General features: G+C 36.1%; 1 protein-coding gene and 1 long non-coding RNA gene across 7 annotated transcripts in view; one reads left to right on the forward strand and one right to left on the reverse strand.

The window, feature by feature from the left end:
• LOC119472387 overlaps positions 1 to 7,001 on the forward strand; it is a 40,878-nt gene extending 33,877 nt beyond the window's left edge. The window contains exon 3 of the long non-coding RNA XR_005201550.1: positions 6,863 to 7,001. This is a non-coding gene — a long non-coding RNA (uncharacterized LOC119472387). The remainder of the gene's footprint in view (positions 1 to 6,862) is intronic.
• The window catches only part of RUNDC3B (RUN domain containing 3B), a 174,385-nt gene that overhangs the window by 133,756 nt on the left and 21,122 nt on the right, over positions 1 to 19,507 (reverse strand). The window lies entirely within an intron of this gene.

Consider the following 19,507-nt stretch of genomic DNA (forward strand, 5'->3'; position numbering starts at 1 on the left):
ATCAGCAACCACACCAACTGTTAGCACCCTGCTCCTGCCATGATGGCAGCAAGAGAGCAAGCACAGATGCCAGCACCTCCACCCCTGCCACAGCTGCATAAGTACCTAAAGGTACATCACTGCCCCACTCCCAATGGTAACCTGCCCCAGCCAATGCATGTGCACCTCACTACACTTCTACAGATGCTGGCACACGAGGAAGCATGGATCCCACTGCCACCACCTCAATGAAGTGCTTTAGCTGGCACCACTCATAGGAGTACTGTGACCAGTGGAGTGAAAAAACCTTGGCCTTTCCAGTGCAGCAGGTTCCTAACCTTGAGGGGCCAGAGAACAAAGCCAGGGGCCTGATACTAGTCCCCCAGAGTTACAGCACACAGCCTAGGAGTGATGAGCTAAGACTTGGCCCACTAAAATCTTCCAGAAATGAGGCCAGTCAACTGAACCCACTTACGTCATAATCAAACACACAAGGGCATCAAAGAATAAAAAGGAAAATAAACCTATCCAAGGACAGCAGCATCGAAGGTTGAAGGAGCATCACTCCACACACAGAGATGAGAAAGAACCAGCACAAGAACTCTGGTAACTCAAACAACCAGAATGTCATTACCTTCAAACCACCACCTAGTTGCCCAGCAATGGTTCTTAATCAGGTTGAAATGGCTAAAACGAGTGACACAGAATTCAGAACACGAGGAATGAAGATCATCAAGATTCAACCAAATGTCGAAACTCAATCCAAGTAATCTAAGCAATACAACAAACTGATACAGAAGCTGAAAGATATAAGGGCCATTTTAAGAAAGAAGCAAACTGACCTGATAGAGCTGCATACTTCAAAAATTTCATAATATAATCGCAAGTATTAATAGCAGATTCAACCAAACTGAGGAAAGAATCTCAGCTCTTGAAGACTGGTTCTTGAAATTAACTCAGTCAGAAAAAAAAGAAGGAATAAACAAAACCCCTGAGAAATACAGCATTATGTAAAGTGACAAAATATATGATTCATTGCCATCCCTGAAAGAGAGGGAGGCAAAGCAAGGAAATTGGAAACATATTTGAGGATAACAACCATGAAAATGTCCCCAACCTCACTAGAGAGGCCAACATTCAAATTCAGCAAATGCAGAGAATCCTGTGAGTTACTATACAAGATGATCATCCCCCATGACATATAGTCATTAGATTTGCCAAAGTCAAAATGAAAGAAAAAATGTTAAAGGCAGCAAAACAAAAGGGGCAGGTCACCTACAAAGGGAACTCCATCAGGCAAACAGCAAACCTTTTAGCAGAAACCCTATAAGCCAGAAGAGTTTGGGAGCCTATATACAGCATTCTTTTAAAAAAAGAATACTAGGGGAGTGGGCAGGATGGCCGAATAGAAGCAGCTAGTGTGCATGGCTCTCATGGAAAGGAATGAAAGGAGTGAGTTAATACAGCCCTTTCAACTGAAATATCCAGGTACTCGCAATAAGATTAATCAAGGAAAAAACTTGACCCATGGAGAACAAAGAAAAGCAAGACAGGACAACAGCCCACCCAGGAGCAACATGGAGCCAGGGAAACCTCCCCTGACCAGGGAAGCAATGAGTGAATGTGTGACCCCAGGAAACCACACTTCTCCCATGAATCTTTGCAAACCTTGAGTCAGGAGATCTTGTGAACCCACTCCACCAGGGCCTTCAGTCTCACTGACAGAGCTACATGGAGTCTTGGCAGAGCTGTCACTCACACATGCATGGAAACCCTGGATCCTTAGATACTTTGGCTTTCCAGCAAAAGTAGCTGCAGCTCTGGCAAAGTGGAAGGTTAGACCCCTGTATGTATCCCTTGGAAAAAGGCTGAATCTAGGGGGCTAAGCAGCCAAAGCCTACAGTCCCCACTTTCACGGCACCTCTTAAGACCCACTGGGCTTGGAATTCCAGCCACTGGTAGCAGCACTGTACCTCTCTAAGGAGGAGCTCCTAGGGGAGGGACAGGCCACTATCTATGCTGTTTGGGCACGTTAGCCATTCCAGCCTCCAGGCTTTGGAGAGTTCGAGATGACTGGAGGTGGAAAGGATCCCCCAGCACACATACAACTGCTCTACCAAAATGTAGCTAGATTGTTACTGTAAGTAGGTACCTGATCTTGTTCTTCCTTTGGGTAGGACCTCCCAAATGGGGACTCTAGCCATCCCTGCCTGTGTTCTCCAGCACAGATTTGAATTCTCCCTGGGATGATGCTCTCAGAGGGAGGGGCAGGTCATCATCTTTGCTGTTTGGGCAACTCAGCCATTCCTACCTTTGGGATTTGGAGAGTCTGAGCTGACTGGGAGCAGAAAAGACTCCCCAGAAATCACAGCTGCCCTACCAAAATGTGGCCAGACTGCTTCTTTAAGTGGGTTCCCCCAATCCCACTTCTCCTCACTGAGCAGGACCTCCCAACTGAAGCCTCCAGCACCCCTGCCTGTGTTCTCCAGCCAACAGAGAGCTGAATTCTTCCAAGACAGTGCTCCCAGGGGAGTGGCAGTCACCATCTTTGCTATTTGCATGAATTAGCTATTCTAGCCTTCAACCTTCAGAGTGTCTGAGGTAACCAGGGGCTGAAGTGGATCCCCAGCACAGCACAACAGAGCTGTTCTACCAAAATGTGGCAAGACTGCATTTTTAAGTGGGTCCCCAATCTTGCCCCTTCTTACTGGGTAGGACTCCCAACTGGGGGCACCACTTACTTCCTGCAGGTACATTTGGGCCAGCAATAGGCCTGTACCACCCTGGGACAATGCTCCCAGAGGGAGGGGCAGGCTGTCATCTTTGCTGTTTTGCAGCCTTCACTAGGAAAACCTCTAGGTACTGGAAAATCCAAGGGAAGTAGATACTGGAGCACACCCCAAACATATCACAGCAGCCCTATGGAAAATTGGCCATACTATTAAGTAGGTGTCCATTCCCATATATCCTTACCAGACAGGTCTTTCAGGCTTGGGTCTCCAGCCACTGCCTCCCCTCCCCGCCCCACCACCAGAGCTATTGAGCAAGTAACAACTTGGCAACTCCCTGGACAGAGCCTCTAGGGACAACGGAAAGCCTCTCTGCCACTACCTCTGTAGTGGAACTGCCCTTGCTGGACCAATAAGGGAGCAAAGACCCTAAGTGTCTCATCCACACCAACAAGCTGTAGTCAACCCAAGTAGAGGAAGCCAGTATGTTTCCCATAGTTCTCACACACCCCACAGTGCTTGTGACCAGACAGGGAGCCCTTGGCTTGAGCCCACATCACAGGCCCTCCATCCTGGGCTGATTGCACTGAGGGACTGCTGACTTCCATCTCTCTGGGTTGGAGCCCCCAGGAGACAAGAAAATGACCCTCAGCCACAACTACTAATAAAATCCCTTCTGCTGCTCCCTCCAACTTGGGAAAGGAACATAAACACTGAGATTGCCCCAAAGCTTCAGTGGGCAGCCCAGAAGTGCCAAACCACAATCTTCAGCCAGCATTCAAGAGGGAGAGAAACTCACACTTTTAGAACATTGAGAGAGAATATGGCTGCAATTGTGAGGAAACATACGGGAGCCACACAACAGAGCAAGAGTCTACCAATGAAAAGCCTAAGCCACCTGTGGGATCACACCCCAAAGCTTCAACATCAAAAATGCCTCACTAATATACCCATATCTGAAACCAGAGACAATAAGTCAGCTTCAAATAAAGACACTGCAAAAAGCCTTGGCCTGGTGAAAACATCCAAAAAAGAAGTCTGTTGACTATACTTAATTTACACTGCAGATAAAGGAACATCCACACACAGGGATGAGAAATAACCAACGCAAGAGCTCCAGTAACTCAAATGGCCAGAGTATTGTATACCCTCCAAATGACTACACCAGTTCCCCAACAAGAGTTCTTAATCAGGCTATACTGGCTGAAATAACAGAAAAACAATTCAGAATATAGACAGGTACAAAGATCACTGAGACTCAGGAAGATGGCAAAACCCAATCCAAGGAAAATAAGAATCACAATAAAATGAGACAGGAGCTGAAGGATGAAATAGCTGGTATAAAAAAAGAACCTAATGAGTCTGACAGAGCTGAATAACACAATACAATATTTTCACAATGCAATTGTAAGTATTGACAGCAGAAGAAACCTGAATGACTTTGGGGTAAATAATGAAATTAAGACAGAAATCAAGAAGTTCTTTGAAAACAATGAAAACAAAAATACAACATACCAAAATCTCTGAGACACAGCTAAGGCAGTGCTAAGAGAGAGCTTCATAGCACTAAATGCCCACATGAAAAAGTTAGAGAGACCTCATATTAACAACTTACCTTCACAATTGAAAGAATCGGAGATGCAAGAACAAATCAGCCTCAAAATTGGCGGAAGACAAGCAGTAACAAAAATCAGAGCTGAACTGAAGGAAAACAAGACACACAAAAAACAATCAAAAGATCAATGAATCCAGGAGCTGGTGTTTTGAAAAAACTAATAAAATAGGCCACTATCTAGACTAATAAAGAAGAGAGAAAAGCTCAAAATAAACACAATTAGAAAATGACGAGGAAATGTTACTATTTTTCCCACAAAAATAAAAACAACCAAGAGAAACTGCTATGAACACCTCTACACACACAAACTAGAAAACCTAAAATAGATGGATAAATTCCTGGACACATACATCCTCCCAAGACTGAGCCAGGAAGAAACTGATACTTTGAGCAGGCCAATAATGAGCTCTGAAATCGAATCAGTAATAAATAGCTTACCGCCCCCCCGACCCCAAAAAAAGACCAAAGTCCTGAAAAATTCATAACTGAATTCTACCAGATGTATAAATGAGAGCTGGTACCATTCCTACTGAAATTATTCCAAAAAAATGAAGAGGGGCTCCTCCCGAACTCATTCTGTAAGGCCAACATTATCTCAATACCCAAACCTGGAAGGTACACAGCAAAAAGAGGAAATTTCAGGCTAATATCCTTGATGAACATCAATACAAAAATCCCCAATAAAATATTGGCAAACCAAATCCAACAGCAGCACATCAAAAAGCTAATCCACCAAGATTGAGTAGGCTTTAACCCCCAATATGCAAGGTTGGTTCAACATACGCAAATCAATAAATGTGATTCATCACCTAAATAGAACTAAAGACAAAACCATAAGATTATCTCAATAGACACAGAAAAGGCAAAAATAACAGGTGCTGGTGATGTTGCAGAGAAAAGGGGATGCTTATACACTGCTGGTAGAAATATAAATTCGTTCAGACATCAGTCATTGTGGAAAGCAGTATGGCAATTCCTCAAAGAGCTAGAAGAAGAACCACCATTCGAACCAGCAATCCCATTACTGGGTATATACCTAGAGAAATATAAATCATTCTACCATAAAGACACATGCACACATATGTTTAATATCACTAAAATGGCTATACTTCCCACAGCAAAGAAAATGTGATACATATACGCCATGGTACTACACAGCTATAAGAAAGAATGAGGTCATTTCTTTTGCAGCAACATGGATCAAGCTGGAGACCATTATTCCTAAGTGAAATAATGCAGGAACAGAAAACCAAATATCACATGTTGTCACTTGTAAGTAGGAGCTAAACACTGACTACACATGGAAACAAGGAAGGGAACAACAGACTCTGATGTCTACTTAAGAGTGGAGCGTGAGAGGAAGGAGAGGAAAAAGCTAGCTCTCAGGTACTCTGCTCAATGCCTAGGTAATAAAATGATCTATACACCAAATGCCCATGAAATGCAATTTACCTAGTGAAAAACCTGCACATGTACCCTTGAACCTAAAACTTTAAAAAAGGAAATATTGCACTGAGTGTATAGGTCATTTTGGGTAATATGGACATTTTAACAATAAAAATTCTTCTAACCCATGAGCATGAGATATATTTCCATTCATTTGTCTGTTCTTCAATTTCTTTCATCAATGTTTAGTAGTTTTCAGTGTATAGAGGTTTCACTTCCTTGGCTAACTTTACTCCTAAGTATACTATTCTTTTCTGATATAAATGGGACTGTTTTCTTAATTTCTTTTTTTGGATAGTTTATTTTTAGTATATAAAAATGTAACTTATTTTTGTATGTTGATTTTGTATCATACAACTTCACTGAATTTATTAATTCTAACCATTTTTTGGTAGACTATTTAGGGTCTTGTACATGTAAAATAATTTAATCTGCAAATAGAGATCATCGAACTTCTTATGTTCTAACTTGGATACCTTTTATTTATTTTTCTTGAATAATTGCTCTAGCTAGGATATCCAGAATGATGTTGGGTAGAAGTGGTGAGAAGGGACTCCTTATTATGTTCTTGATCTTAAAGAGCTTTCAGCTTTTCACCACTGAATATGATGCTACCTGTGTGCTTGTTATATGTTGAGGTACATTACTTGTTATTATGTTGAGGTACATTACTTCTATACCTTAATTGTTGAGAATTTTTATTATGAAAGGATGTTAAATTTTGTAAAATGCTTTGCTAAGCTTCTTGAATCTATACATTTAGTCTTCCCCCAATCTAAAAACCTTTAGCTATTATTTTGTCAAATGTATTTTCTGTACTAATCTCTCCCTCCTCTCCTTCTAAGACTCCAATAACACAAATTCATATCTTTTGCTCAACATTTTTAATTTTTTTCCTGTTCTGTTCTTCAGATTTGATCATTTCTATTGATTTACTTTGAAATTCATATACGCATCTCTATCAGTTCCATTCTGCTTTAGAGCTTCATCTAGTGAATGTTTTATTACAGACATCATACTTTTAAATTTCCATGGTTTTTCCTGAAGATTTTATTTCTCTACTCAGAATTTCCATTTTTCTATTCATTTCAAGAATTACACCTTACATCATGGAGCAAGGTTATAATGGCCGCTTTGATGTCTTCGCCTGATCATTCCAACATCTGAGTCATCTCACAATGAGGATCTTGGTTCCTTTGAGAATTGGTCACATTTTCCTGGTTCTTTGTAAGTAAAGTAATTTTTGTTTCACTCTAGAATATTTTATTTTTTTAGAAATGGTATCTTGCTGTGTTGCCCAGGCTTGAGTATAGCTGCTATTCCCAGGTGCAATTACAGTGTACTACAGCCTTGAACTCTGGTGTCAAGTGACCCTCCTGCCTCAGCTTCCTGAGTAGCTTGGATTACCGAAGTGTGTCACCATGTCTAGCTATCCTGTATGTTTTTAATTTGGTATTATTTTAAAAACGAATGACAGCATCTTTCCTCAAAATGCAGAGAGACTAGAAGATACAAACATGTAAGCCAGTAGCTACGACACATTGATAAATACCGTATGAAATGAATTGTGTCCCTTCAAAATCCACATGTTGAAGTCCTATCCCAATATATCTGTATTTCAAGATAAGCAGTATAAGGAGTTAATTAAGGTGAAATGAGGTATAAGAGTGGGGCCTTGATCCAGTAGAATTATAAGAAGAGACACCAAAGAGCTCTCATTCTCTGTCTCCACCAAGTGAGAAAACAGAAAGAAGATGACCACCTACAAGCCAGAAAGATAATATGTGCCAGAAAGCAAATTAGTCAACATTTTGATCTTGGACTTCTAATCCTCCAGAACTGAGAAATAAATTTCTGTTACTTAAGCCTCTCAGTCTATAGTATTTTATTATAGTACTCTAAGAATATTTAAAGAGGTTATTATTGGACTTAGTCTACCTTTCCTAACATCCTAAGTTCAGTAAGATTTTTCAACAGTAGCTCTTATAGGCAATAATGTGGAAAAGTGTATCGTACTCTAAAAGATTAAAGATAAATAAAATCTATATTGTATCAGAAAGATCAAATAGAAAAATAAGGGAAGTTTTCTTGAGAAATTTACTGAAAATAAAAATATATACAGCGAAGAACAAAGAATTCAATAATACATAGTAGAGGTAGAAGAAAAGCCAACTGTAGGAAAAGCTTATTAAGAACTGATCAGATAGATGAAAATAGAGAGAAAACAGAGGAAGAATACAGCTGAACTGGACAATGAAATGGTTAATAGTGTCAATGGGTAAAAAACACAAGGAATAGATCTCAACATGCTTAAGTAGAAAAGAACCTTGTATTTACAATAAGACAAGATAAATTAACAGACGAGAAAGAAATAAAGGGCATCCAAACTGAAAAGTCAAATTATCCTTGTTTGCAAATGATATGATCTTGTATTTGGGATAACCTAAAGAATTCACCAAAAAGCTATTAGAACTGATAAGCAAATTCAGTAAAGTTACAGGATACAAAATCAACACACAAAAAGTCTGTAGCTTTTCTATATGCCAACAGTGAACAACCTGAAAAAGAAATCAAGAAAGTACTATTATTTATCATTGCTATAAGTAAAATACCTAGAAATAAACTTTACCTTTACCTTTTCTTTTCACAAAGAAGTGAAAGATCTCTGCAATGAAAACTACAAAACACTGATGCCAGAAATTGAGGAGGACATAAAAATTTGAAAGATATTCCATGTTAGTGAATTGGACTAATATTTTTAAAATGTTCATACTACTCAAAGCAATATACAGATTCAATGCAATCTCTATCAAAATACCAATGACATTTTTCAAAGAAACAGAAAAATCAATCCTAAAATTTATATAGAAACACAAAGACCCAGAATAACCAAAGCTATCCTGAGCAAAAGGAACAAAACTGGAAGAATCACATTTCCTGACTTAAAATTAGATGACAGAGCTATTATAATCAAACTACCATGGTACCGGCATAGAAAGAGATCTATAGACCAATGGAACAGAATAGAGAATGCAGACATAAATCTATAAATCTACAGTAAACTCATTTTCGACAAAGGTTCTGTGAATGTATACTGGGGAAAAATCTCCTCAATAAATGTCGCTGGGAAAACTGGTTACCCATATGCAGAAGAATGAAACTAGACCCCTCTCTCTCACTGTATACAAAAATCATATCAAAAGGGATTAAAGACTTAAATCTAAAACCTGGAAGTACGAAATTATTCAAATAAAACATTGTAGAAACTCTCAGGGACATTGGACTGGGCAAGGATTTCTTGACTGACACCCCATAAGCACAGGGAACCAAAGCCAAAATGGACAAGTGGGATCACAACAAGTTAAAAAGTTTCTGCACTGTAAAGTAATCAACAAAGTGAAGTGATAACCCACAGAATAGGATAAAATATTCACAGACTACTCACCTGACAAGGGATTAATAAGCAGAATACATAAGGAACTCAACTCGTTAGGAAAAAAGCTAATCAGTCAACTTAAAATTGGACAAAAGATCAGAATAGATATTTTTCAAAAGAAGACCTACAGATGGCAAACAGTATATGAAAAGATTCTCAAAATCATTGGTCATCAAATAAATGCAAATCAAAAGTACAATGATATATTATTTCACTCTGGTTAAAATGGTTTTAATCCGAAAGACAAGCAATAATGAATGCTGGTGAGGGTGTGGAAAAAAGGGAACTCTTACATACTGCTGGTGGGAATGTAAATTAGTACAGCCACTATGGAGAAAAGTATAGAGGTTTCTCATAAAACTTAAACTACCATATGATCCAGCTATCCCACAGCTAGATATATACCCAAAAGAAAGGAAATCAGTATACTGAAGAGATATCTGCACTCCAATATTTATTGCAGCACTATTCACAATAGCCAAGACTTGGAAGGAACAGACAAATGAATAAAGAAAATGCGGTAAATATACACAAGGGGGTACTATTTATCCAAAAAAATAATGAGATCCTGTCATTTGCAAAAACATGGATGGAACTGGAAGACGCTATGTTAAGTGAAAAAAGCCAGGCACAAAAAGACAAACTTTGCTCATTTTCACTTATTTGTGAAAACTAAAAATTAAAAACAGTGAAACTTATGGAGATAGAGAGTAAAATAATGATTACCAGAGGCCAGGGAGGGTGGTGAGGGTGGGGGGCAGTTAGTGGGCATGGTTAATGGGTACAAAAATATAGTTAGATAGAATAAATAAGATATAGTATTTAATTACACAACAGAGTGACTACAATCAACGATAATTCATTGCACATTTATAAATAACTAAAAGAGTATAATTGGATTGTTTGTAATGCAAAAAAAAAAAATAATGCTTGAAGTGATGGATACCCTATTTATGCTGATGTGATTATTACACATTGTGTGCCTATATCAAAATATCTCATGTAGCCTAGTATATACTTATAAAGGTTAAAAATTTAAAAAATGAAATCCATCAGAATAAAGTCATTTAAAATATCTATCAATAAATAAAGCCAAAAATATAAATAACATTTGAAAAAAGATAATCAACAATTAAGAATACATCTTCTCAAGATGGAACGCTTATTAAAAGTAACTATAAACTAGGCTTTTAAGTAAGTCTTATAAATTTCAACAAAATCTCCCATACAAACCAAATTCTAACTATAACTCAATTAACACAGAAGTAAGTATGAAAAGGTAAAATCTCCTATTGTCAGAAACATAAAAAATAAACTTCCAAATTACTCATAAGACAAAGAAATGATCAGAAAAAGTAGAAATTACTTAAAAATGAGTATTAATGAAAATATTACATTACTCAAACATAAATAGAGTGAAAACAATAGTTGGATAAAAATATGAAAATTAATCTGCTGAGTCCAACATAAACATAATACAGCCAAAGAAGATATAACAGAGGAAACAATAATGCTATTAATATACATAAATGATCAGCAAATCCATATGTTATTTATTTGAAAGACTCATAAAATTGACAAATCTCTGGCAATATTGGTTAAGAAAGAAAAAAAATTAATGATCATAAAATAAAGAACCAAAAAAGTTTTAGACTTTACATTGCTTTAGGGAGCTTTAATTTTAAAAAACCATTCAGTTGAATTTATCTATTTTAAGTATCACATTAAAGGAAATACTACAATTAACTAGAGATTTAAAAATTAAGAGTAGGCCAGGTGCAGTGGCTCATGCCTGTGATCCCAGCAGTTTTGGAGGCCAAGGTGGATGAATCACGAGGTCAGGACTTCAAGACCAGACTGGCCAACATGGTGAAACCCTGTTTCTACTAAAAAATACAAAAATTAGCTTGGCATTGTGGCTCATGCCCGTAATCCCAGCTACTTGGGAGGCTGAGGTAGAAGAATTGTTTGAAGCAGGACCCGGGAGGTGGAGGTTATAGTGAGCCAATATTGCACCACTGCACTCCAGCCTGGGCTACAGAGTGAGACTCCATCTAAAAANAAAAAAAAAAAAAAAAAAAAAAAAAAAAAAAAAAAAAAAAAAAAAAAAAAAAAAAAAAAAAAAAAAAAAAAAAAAAAAAAAAAAAAAAATTAAGAGTATATGGGATAGAAAACATTGACAACTTTAAAGAAAATACAGAATAGAATAATATCAAAGAAATCAACAACATGAACAGATCTGAATGCATTAAGTGAATTAGTAGCTGAAGTGCATATATACACACACACTTACACTCACCATTTGACACAGAGAGTTTTTACTGGTAACTTCTACCTAATAGATGACGAGTCCAAGCTTATGCAAAATTCTTCCAAAGAATTAAAAAAAGATAAAACGCCTGCAATGCATTTTTTGAGGCTAGGATAACCTTGACAACAAAACCCAAATAAGTACAAAACAGACTAATTTTACTCATAAACACAGAACCCAAACTTCTAAAATGTTATCAAATCTAAACCCTAAATCTGGCAAAGTAGATTAAAACAATATATGAGGCTCAAGTTGTATTTATCCTAAGAATATTTAGGTGATTTAATATTAGAAAAACAACTGATGTAATTCTTCACATTAAAAAAATAAAGGCAACTTCTGGGATAGAACAAAATTAAATAGATGTATTTTCCTCCTGCTAAATACAATAAAAACTCTGGATATTTTATGAAAACAAACACTAAAAGATTCTGAAGGTAGAGATAAAAAGGAAGACTGGTTAGAAACCTCAGAACCCCAAAACTGACACAGCAGTAAGTTCCCTGGGTTTCTTTTCACCTCTTATATCCCAGACTATGTGCTAGCAAACTGTTTTTATATTATAAATACAGGAACAACAGACTTCCCTTATCCTTCTCCTCTTCAGTGTTCTGAAGTATGTTTTAGAGTGGAGAAAAAAATTACAACACTGTCTAATGTGTTCCTATATGTATGTAGAGAAAATATTTAAAACAACTGTTACACACATAGGATAGGTTAAAGGGACATAAAGAAAGGTAAGGTTTTTAAACTTCACACTGGAAAATAATACCAGCAGACTATGATGTTATGTATCTATAACATAATACTGTAACCACTAAAAAATCTATACAAAGAGATACATTAAAAAAACAATATAAATAAAAATGGAATTCTAAAAAATGTTCAAATAGCCCCCCAGAACAGAAAAAAGAAAACAGAGAAACCAACAACAGAGGGAAACAAACAGAAAACTAAAAGTAAAATGGAAAACCTAATGAATTTACCCACTTTCTTGTTTACTATATCTCTTCTTCCTTCCTGTTATTCCAAAGTTTTTTTTTTGTTGTTGTTGTTGTTGTTGTTTTGAGACAGGGTCTCATTCTGCTGCCCAGGCTGGATTGCAGTGGCATGATGGCACAATCACAGCTCACTGCAGCCTCAACCTCCTGGGCTTAAGCGATACTCCCATCTCAGTTGCCCAAATAGCTGGGACCCACAGGCTAATATCACCATGCCTGGCTAGTTTTTTGTAGAGACAGGGTTTTGCCATGTTTCCCAGGCTGGTCTTGAACTACTGAGCTCACTGATCTGCTTGCCTTGGCCTCCCAGCCTAAAGTTCTTTCTATTATCATTTCCCTTCTGCTTAATAAATGATCTTTAACCATTATTTCAGTTTCATATGTTTTTCAGCACAAAATTTCCACTTTGATCTTCTTTATATCTTCCATTTCTTTACTGTGGATTTCTACTTTTACATTTGCTTCTCACATATATTGCTCAAAGTATTTTAATCACGGATGCTTTAAAATCTTTGTCAGCAATTCTAATACTTCTGTCATTTTAGTGTTAGCTTCTATTGACTATCTTTTGTTATGTAATCTGAGATCTTCCTGGTTCTTGGTATGACAAATGAGTTTCAGTGGAAATCTAGACATGTTCATATTATGTTATGAGACTCTGGATCTTATTTAAACCTACTTGTTTAATTAGCTTTTTGTGACACTGCTCCAGCAGGGGAAGGTGGGAGCAGGGCACTGCTTCATTACTGCCAAATGGAGGATGACATTCAAGTTTCCCAATTGGCTTTCATTGACACCCAACAAGGGCATTCTCATTACTATTATGTGGGAGTTGGAGACTAGGCTTTCCACCTGGTTTCCTCCTTAACGGTGGCCTCCTTAAATACTGGGTGACAATGAAAGACATAACTCTCTAACAGGTCTCTTCTGACCCCACCCCAACATGGCGAGGAAGCAGGGCATTACTTTTGGATGAAGATGGAAGCCTAGGCTCCCTAGTGTGGTGTTTTATCAACATGGTGGGAAGGGGGAAGTTGGGGAAGAGTAAAGAGATAATTTTCGACCAGCCAAGAGGGAAGAAATCGTAGCTTTTCTGGCCTTCTCTGATACAACTCTAATGGTGGTACTGGGACACACTGTTATAGCCTTAGGAGGGTAGAATTCTAAGCTTCCCATTCAGCCTTTTTTTTAGAGTAAGTGATACTACATTTTTTTGGTGATATTTGGTTAAAGTACAGCAGATAGTGTTGAAAAGTTTTCTGTCTTGCTAGTTGGTTCCTTCTCTGGTACTCTGGCTAGAAAGAACAGTATCTTGCTGAGAGGTTTTCATTGTCAACACCCAGTCTGGGATATATGAGGCAAAAGGTAAATCCAGACAACATACTACTGTGCTATATCTAATGTCCTAGTGTCCTTAACCAGTCTTTCTTCTACTCTCTTTCAGTCTTCTTATGCTTATTTTATGTATAATGCCCAGGATTTATTATTGTACTTAGTGAGAGAAATAGGGGAATTTATGTGATGTTCATCTTCTCAGGGGTAGAAGTCTTCCTAAATTGCATTTCCCCCCAATTTGATATGATAGAAGCTATGAATGATGGCACAGATTTTTGTTTAATTTCCTACTGTATGCCCACCACTTAAAACAGTGCCAGGCATATAGTAGATACTCAATATAGTTGAATAAATGAAAAAATGCATTTATAGTTGACCCAATTAAATTATGTTTTTTGAATGAGTAACTTGACATTTAAGTAGCATAGTGATGGATAAATAAGTTTAGAAGGAAAGTAGTGATGAACTATAAAGTTAAAAGACAAATCAATTATTTTCCTCTCTAATTGAAATCAAATAATGAGGTTTTTTTGAATTACCAATTAAGTCTACCAACTTAAATTAAACCTAATGTTTTGGAAAATGAGTCTCTTCTAACTTCTTTCTCTTCTTCATTCATTTTCCTCCTCTCCTTTTCTCTTCCCTTTCTTTCTCTTTCTTCTCAGTCTGTCATTTCTTCTTAAGTGTCCAAAATAAATCTTGGTATTTTTTCCTAAACATGTTCTTCTTTTTCAGTTACCCTGGGTGATGAATCACTCCAGTCCTCAGCTTTCCCCTACCCACAGCCAACCAATTCCTAAGATTTTTAATACTACTAATTCATACCATATTTTCTAGCTTCATGGGTTAGTCTCTTCTTTCTTCTTTTTTTCTTGGAATAAACTTGTAACTGTATTAATTTTTTTCTTTTCAAAAATTCTTAAAAACATTTTTTTAATTGACAAATACAAATTGTATATATGATGTATATGTTTTGAAATTTGTATACATTGTAGAATGGCTAAATTGTACTAATTAACAAATTAACATGTGTACTACTTCACTTTCTTAGTCCATTTTGTATTGCTATAACAATACCTGAAACTGGGTCAAGTATAAAGACCTGAAATTTAATTCTCACAGTTCTAGAGGCTGGGAAGTCCAAGATCAAGGAATCTGCAGGTTTGGGGTCTAGTGAGGGTCCTATCTCTGCTTTGAAGGTGGTACCTTGAACAGTGGATCCTCTAGAGGGAAAGAATGTTGTGTCTCCAAATGGCAGAAAGCAAAAGGGCAAAAAAGGAGAAACTCCCTCTCTCAAGCCCTTTTATAAGAGCCTCTATGCTTATGAGCTAAAAACACCTCCCCAAAAACCCCACTTCCCAACAGTGTTGCACAGAGGGTTAAGTTTCCAGCATATGAATTTGAAGGGACACATTTAGACCATAGCACTCCCATGCTTATATTTTTATGGTGAGAACACTGAAAACATACTCTCAGGAATTTTCAAATATCCAATACACTTTAACTATAGTCACCATTTTGTACAATAGATCTCTTGAACTTATTCCTATTTAACTGAATCTTTATATCCTTTAACCAACATCTCTCTGATCCCTCTCCCTCTAACACATGGTAATCACCATTCTACTGTCTACTTCTATGAGGTCAACTTTTTTAGATGCCACACATAAGGAAGTCATGCAGTATTTGTCTTTATGTGTCTGGTTTATTTCACTCAACATAATGTCTTCTGGGTCATCCATGTTGTCACATGACAGGATTTTTTTCCTTTTAAAGGCTGAATAGCATTCCATTGTTTACATATGCAACACTTTTTTTATTGACTCATCAGTAGATGGACAATAAGGTTGATTCCTTATCTTGGCTAGTGTGAATAATCCTGCAATGAGCATGGGGAGTAGAGATAACTCTTCAAGACACTGATTTCATTTCCTTTGGCTATACACCTAGAAGCGGGATTGCTGGTTTACATGGCAGTTCTGTTTTTATTTTTCTTTAATCACACAGAAGACTAATGGTAGTTCTATTTTTAATTTTTTTAGGAACCTCCATACTGTTTTCTCTAATGGCTGTTCGAAATTTACATTCCTATATCAAGTGTGCAAGTGTTCTCTGTTCTCCACATCTTCTCCAGCACTTATCTTTTGGCTATTTGATAATATGCATTCTAACAGGTATAAGGGGATGTCTCGCTAAGGTTTTAATTTTCATTTATTTGCTCTATAGTGATTTTGAGCACCTTTTCATATACATATTGGCTATTTGCATGTCTTCTTTTGGGAATGTCTATTCTGGTTCTTTGCCTAAATCAGGCTATTTATTTTCTTACTATTATTTTGAGTTCTTAATAAATTTTGGATATTAGCCCCTTATCAGGTAAAAGGTATACTTTATATACCTTATCAAGTATATCCCTTTTTATAAATTCTTTCTTTACTCTGATGATGTAATTTAGTTTGATGTAATTCTACTTGTTTATTTTTCTTTTGTTGCCTGTGATTTTGGTGTCAAATCTAAAAATGTCATCACCAAGACCAATGTCATAGAGCTTTTTCCCTATGTTTTCTTCTAGTAATTTTACAGTTGTAGTAGGTATATCTTACATTTAAGTCTCTAATGCATTTTGAGCTGATTTTCTTCTATGGTGTGAGGGATCTAATTTCATTTTTTTACATGTGGCTAACCAGTTGTCTCAACACTATTTATTAAAGAGACTGTCCTTCCCCTAGTGTGTGTTTTAGCACCTTTGTTGAAAATTAATAGATCATAAATGCATGGATTTATTTATGGGTTCTCTATTTCATTCTATTAGTTTTTGTCTGTTTTAATGCTAGTAACATCCTTTTTAACTAATATAGCTCTGCAGTATATTTTGAAGTCAAGTATTTCAATGCCTCCAGCTTTGTTCTTTTTGCTCAAGATTCCTTTGGTTATTCAGGGTCTTTTGTGGTTCAATATTAAGTTCAGGATTGTCTTATTTCTGTGGAAAATGACACTGAAATTTTGATAGAGATTTCACTGAACCTGTAGACTACTTTGGGTTGATTGTTAAATAAACATTTTAACAATATTAATTTTTCCAATCAATGGACACATATATCTTTCCATTTATTTGTACTGTAATCTCTGAAGTGGATGAAGAAGGAAAAAATACTGCATTTACCCCTATCAAACTTCAGCTCAGGCAAACTAATTTAGAGAACTACAATATAAGATCCAGTTCAATTTTTTAAAAATCTTGAGCTTTTACTCAGCCTCAATTTCAATGTGAACCAAAAGTCTATGTAATCTTGAATTCTGACTAATACAGAGTTTAGCCTATCTGAAGCACTTTACTCAGCTCTGAGAACCAGACTTTTAAGAGTAATACTAACAAATCAGTGATAAATCAGACTAAGTAAGATTGTTGTGGTTCCAGATAATTAAAGAAACTAGGGATACTTTACCTGGGAGAAACAAGGGAGGAAACTTGGGAAGAGGATTATATAATAGCTAAATTTTAATATTTATTAGTGTTAGGCTCACATTTGAAAAAAACCAGCAGAAAAGATCAAAACACAATATGATAGGTTGGTTTCATATACATAAGAATTTTCAAATAATCTAGCTTATCCAAAAATGTGGTGGACTGCTTTATTTAGTTTTCAAAGATCAGAAGTGTTAAGGCAAAGACTGTATGTCCACCTGTTAGAAATGCTGTTGAGTAGATTGCCTCAGCAGGAAAGATGCTAGAATACAGTAGTGCTTCTCAATCTGTGATCCTTTGTGCTACCTGAAGTGGTACTATCAAGTTTTGAATAGGTTGCAATTGTTGCTGAGCAGGCAAAATGCCTGACTTCTCCATCCTGGCTTCAACAAAATGTTCTACACATATATCCAGCTTTTGCAGTGGCTTTTATTAGGAGTGGTAGGGTAGGGTGGAGAGAAGTATTATGCTTTAAATAAGTAAATAAATGTTCAAAATTCTAACATGTTATTCATTCCTATTTGTCAGCTATATTCTAGGAAAGTAAGATCAACATCTTATTGAGAGGTTACTGCAAATAAGATTAATGTAAATGATTTTAAAACCCTCCTTTTCTTCAGTAAGGTGGCTTTTAGAGTGAAGTAACTGTCTCAGCTCTTCACTTTGCCTGTATCAGCAGAGCCTATAGAGTATCTGGGGGAGATTTTATCTTTCTCTGGAAAAGTTTAATGTTTAAACCAAATGTCCTTTTACTTCAGAAATAAGCAGTAGCTGTAGAAAAGTAAATCTTAGAAACACACGAAGTTACAAAATTTTAATTTATACTTCTATAAAGGAAAATACTGGAAAAATTAGTTGCTGTATAACTAAATCATAAGCAAAGAGTATACTATCAAAATAATCATGACTTCTTCAAAAGTAAAAGCAATTTGTTATATATTAAAATACTAAATAGGAATATATATGAAAGTCCCACATGCTTGCATCTTTAAAATACCACATCTCAAAAGGTACAGATTATTTTATAATTCAATATATGTATATATATACACACATATATATATTACTCAGTGACCACAATAGTCAATTTACAGAAATTTTTTAAAAACATGTTTTTAATTATCTTACCTAGCTTAAAAAATTAACACAAATCTTACTGTGTCAGCTTTCTTACCATATCTTAGTCACACAAGTAGAATTTGTATCCATTAATCAACTATGGATTCTATTTTCATTATAGTACTATTCAGAAATAACATTAATGGATTCGATTGTTTAGAAATAATTCTGAAGGTGTGTAATCTATATTTTGCTGAGGCACAACTCAGGAGATGACAGATTGGTGTGCAGGAGGCATCCACTTACATAGTAGTGAGTCTGCCCAACCACTTGGTATGAAAGTCTCAACATAGCCTTATTGTTCGTTTGCTATTGATAGTTTTCTATTGATAGTTTTTGTGAGAGAATCAAAAGCTAAATGGTATACTAGACAAAGGGAATTAGGTTTTAAGGTAAAATTCTTATGAACATCAAGGTACATCAGAGTCTATTGCATTCCATATGCTGTTTAGTCAGGCATTATTTATAAATTTATGCATAGAATTATGATCATCATACAATATAATATCTGATAATATATCAAAATACTTCCATATTCTTTGCTTTTATAAAAATTTATTTTCTTATAAAAGATAATGTTAATGGCAGAAAATTTAGGAAACAGAATGGCAAAAATGAGACAAAAATAACCCTTTTAAAATGCAAAACAATCAACTTTTAATAGAAAAAGCATTAGTAATTTTAGGAACCCCATTTTAAATTGCTGAGGGATAAGTGAATCATGTTTTTTTCTTCCACGTAATTTAAATTCAACCCTTTGCTCTGGGCCAACTGTACTGCTCAACTCATTTAAATGCTTATACTAAAACCTGGATGCTTTCAGCATCAAAAAGTACAGAATAGAATAAATCTTTAGGTTACACCTGAGATTCTCATATGTTACCAAAGCAGGTTATTATTACTAATGTGAAACTATATCATTAAGATTGTAAAGATCATAAAAACTTAAATGAAAATATCTGATGATCAAATTTTCTTTAGGAAGACAAGATAATGGGATTAATGTGATGAAGTTATTACTTATTGTTACTAAGATTTATACCATATAATACTTCTTGATTTTCAGAAAT

Source organism: Cebus imitator, unplaced genomic scaffold (assembly GCF_001604975.1).
Source record: "Cebus imitator isolate Cc_AM_T3 unplaced genomic scaffold, Cebus_imitator-1.0 Scaffold98, whole genome shotgun sequence".
In the NCBI taxonomy this organism is placed as follows: domain Eukaryota; kingdom Metazoa; phylum Chordata; class Mammalia; order Primates; family Cebidae; genus Cebus; species Cebus imitator.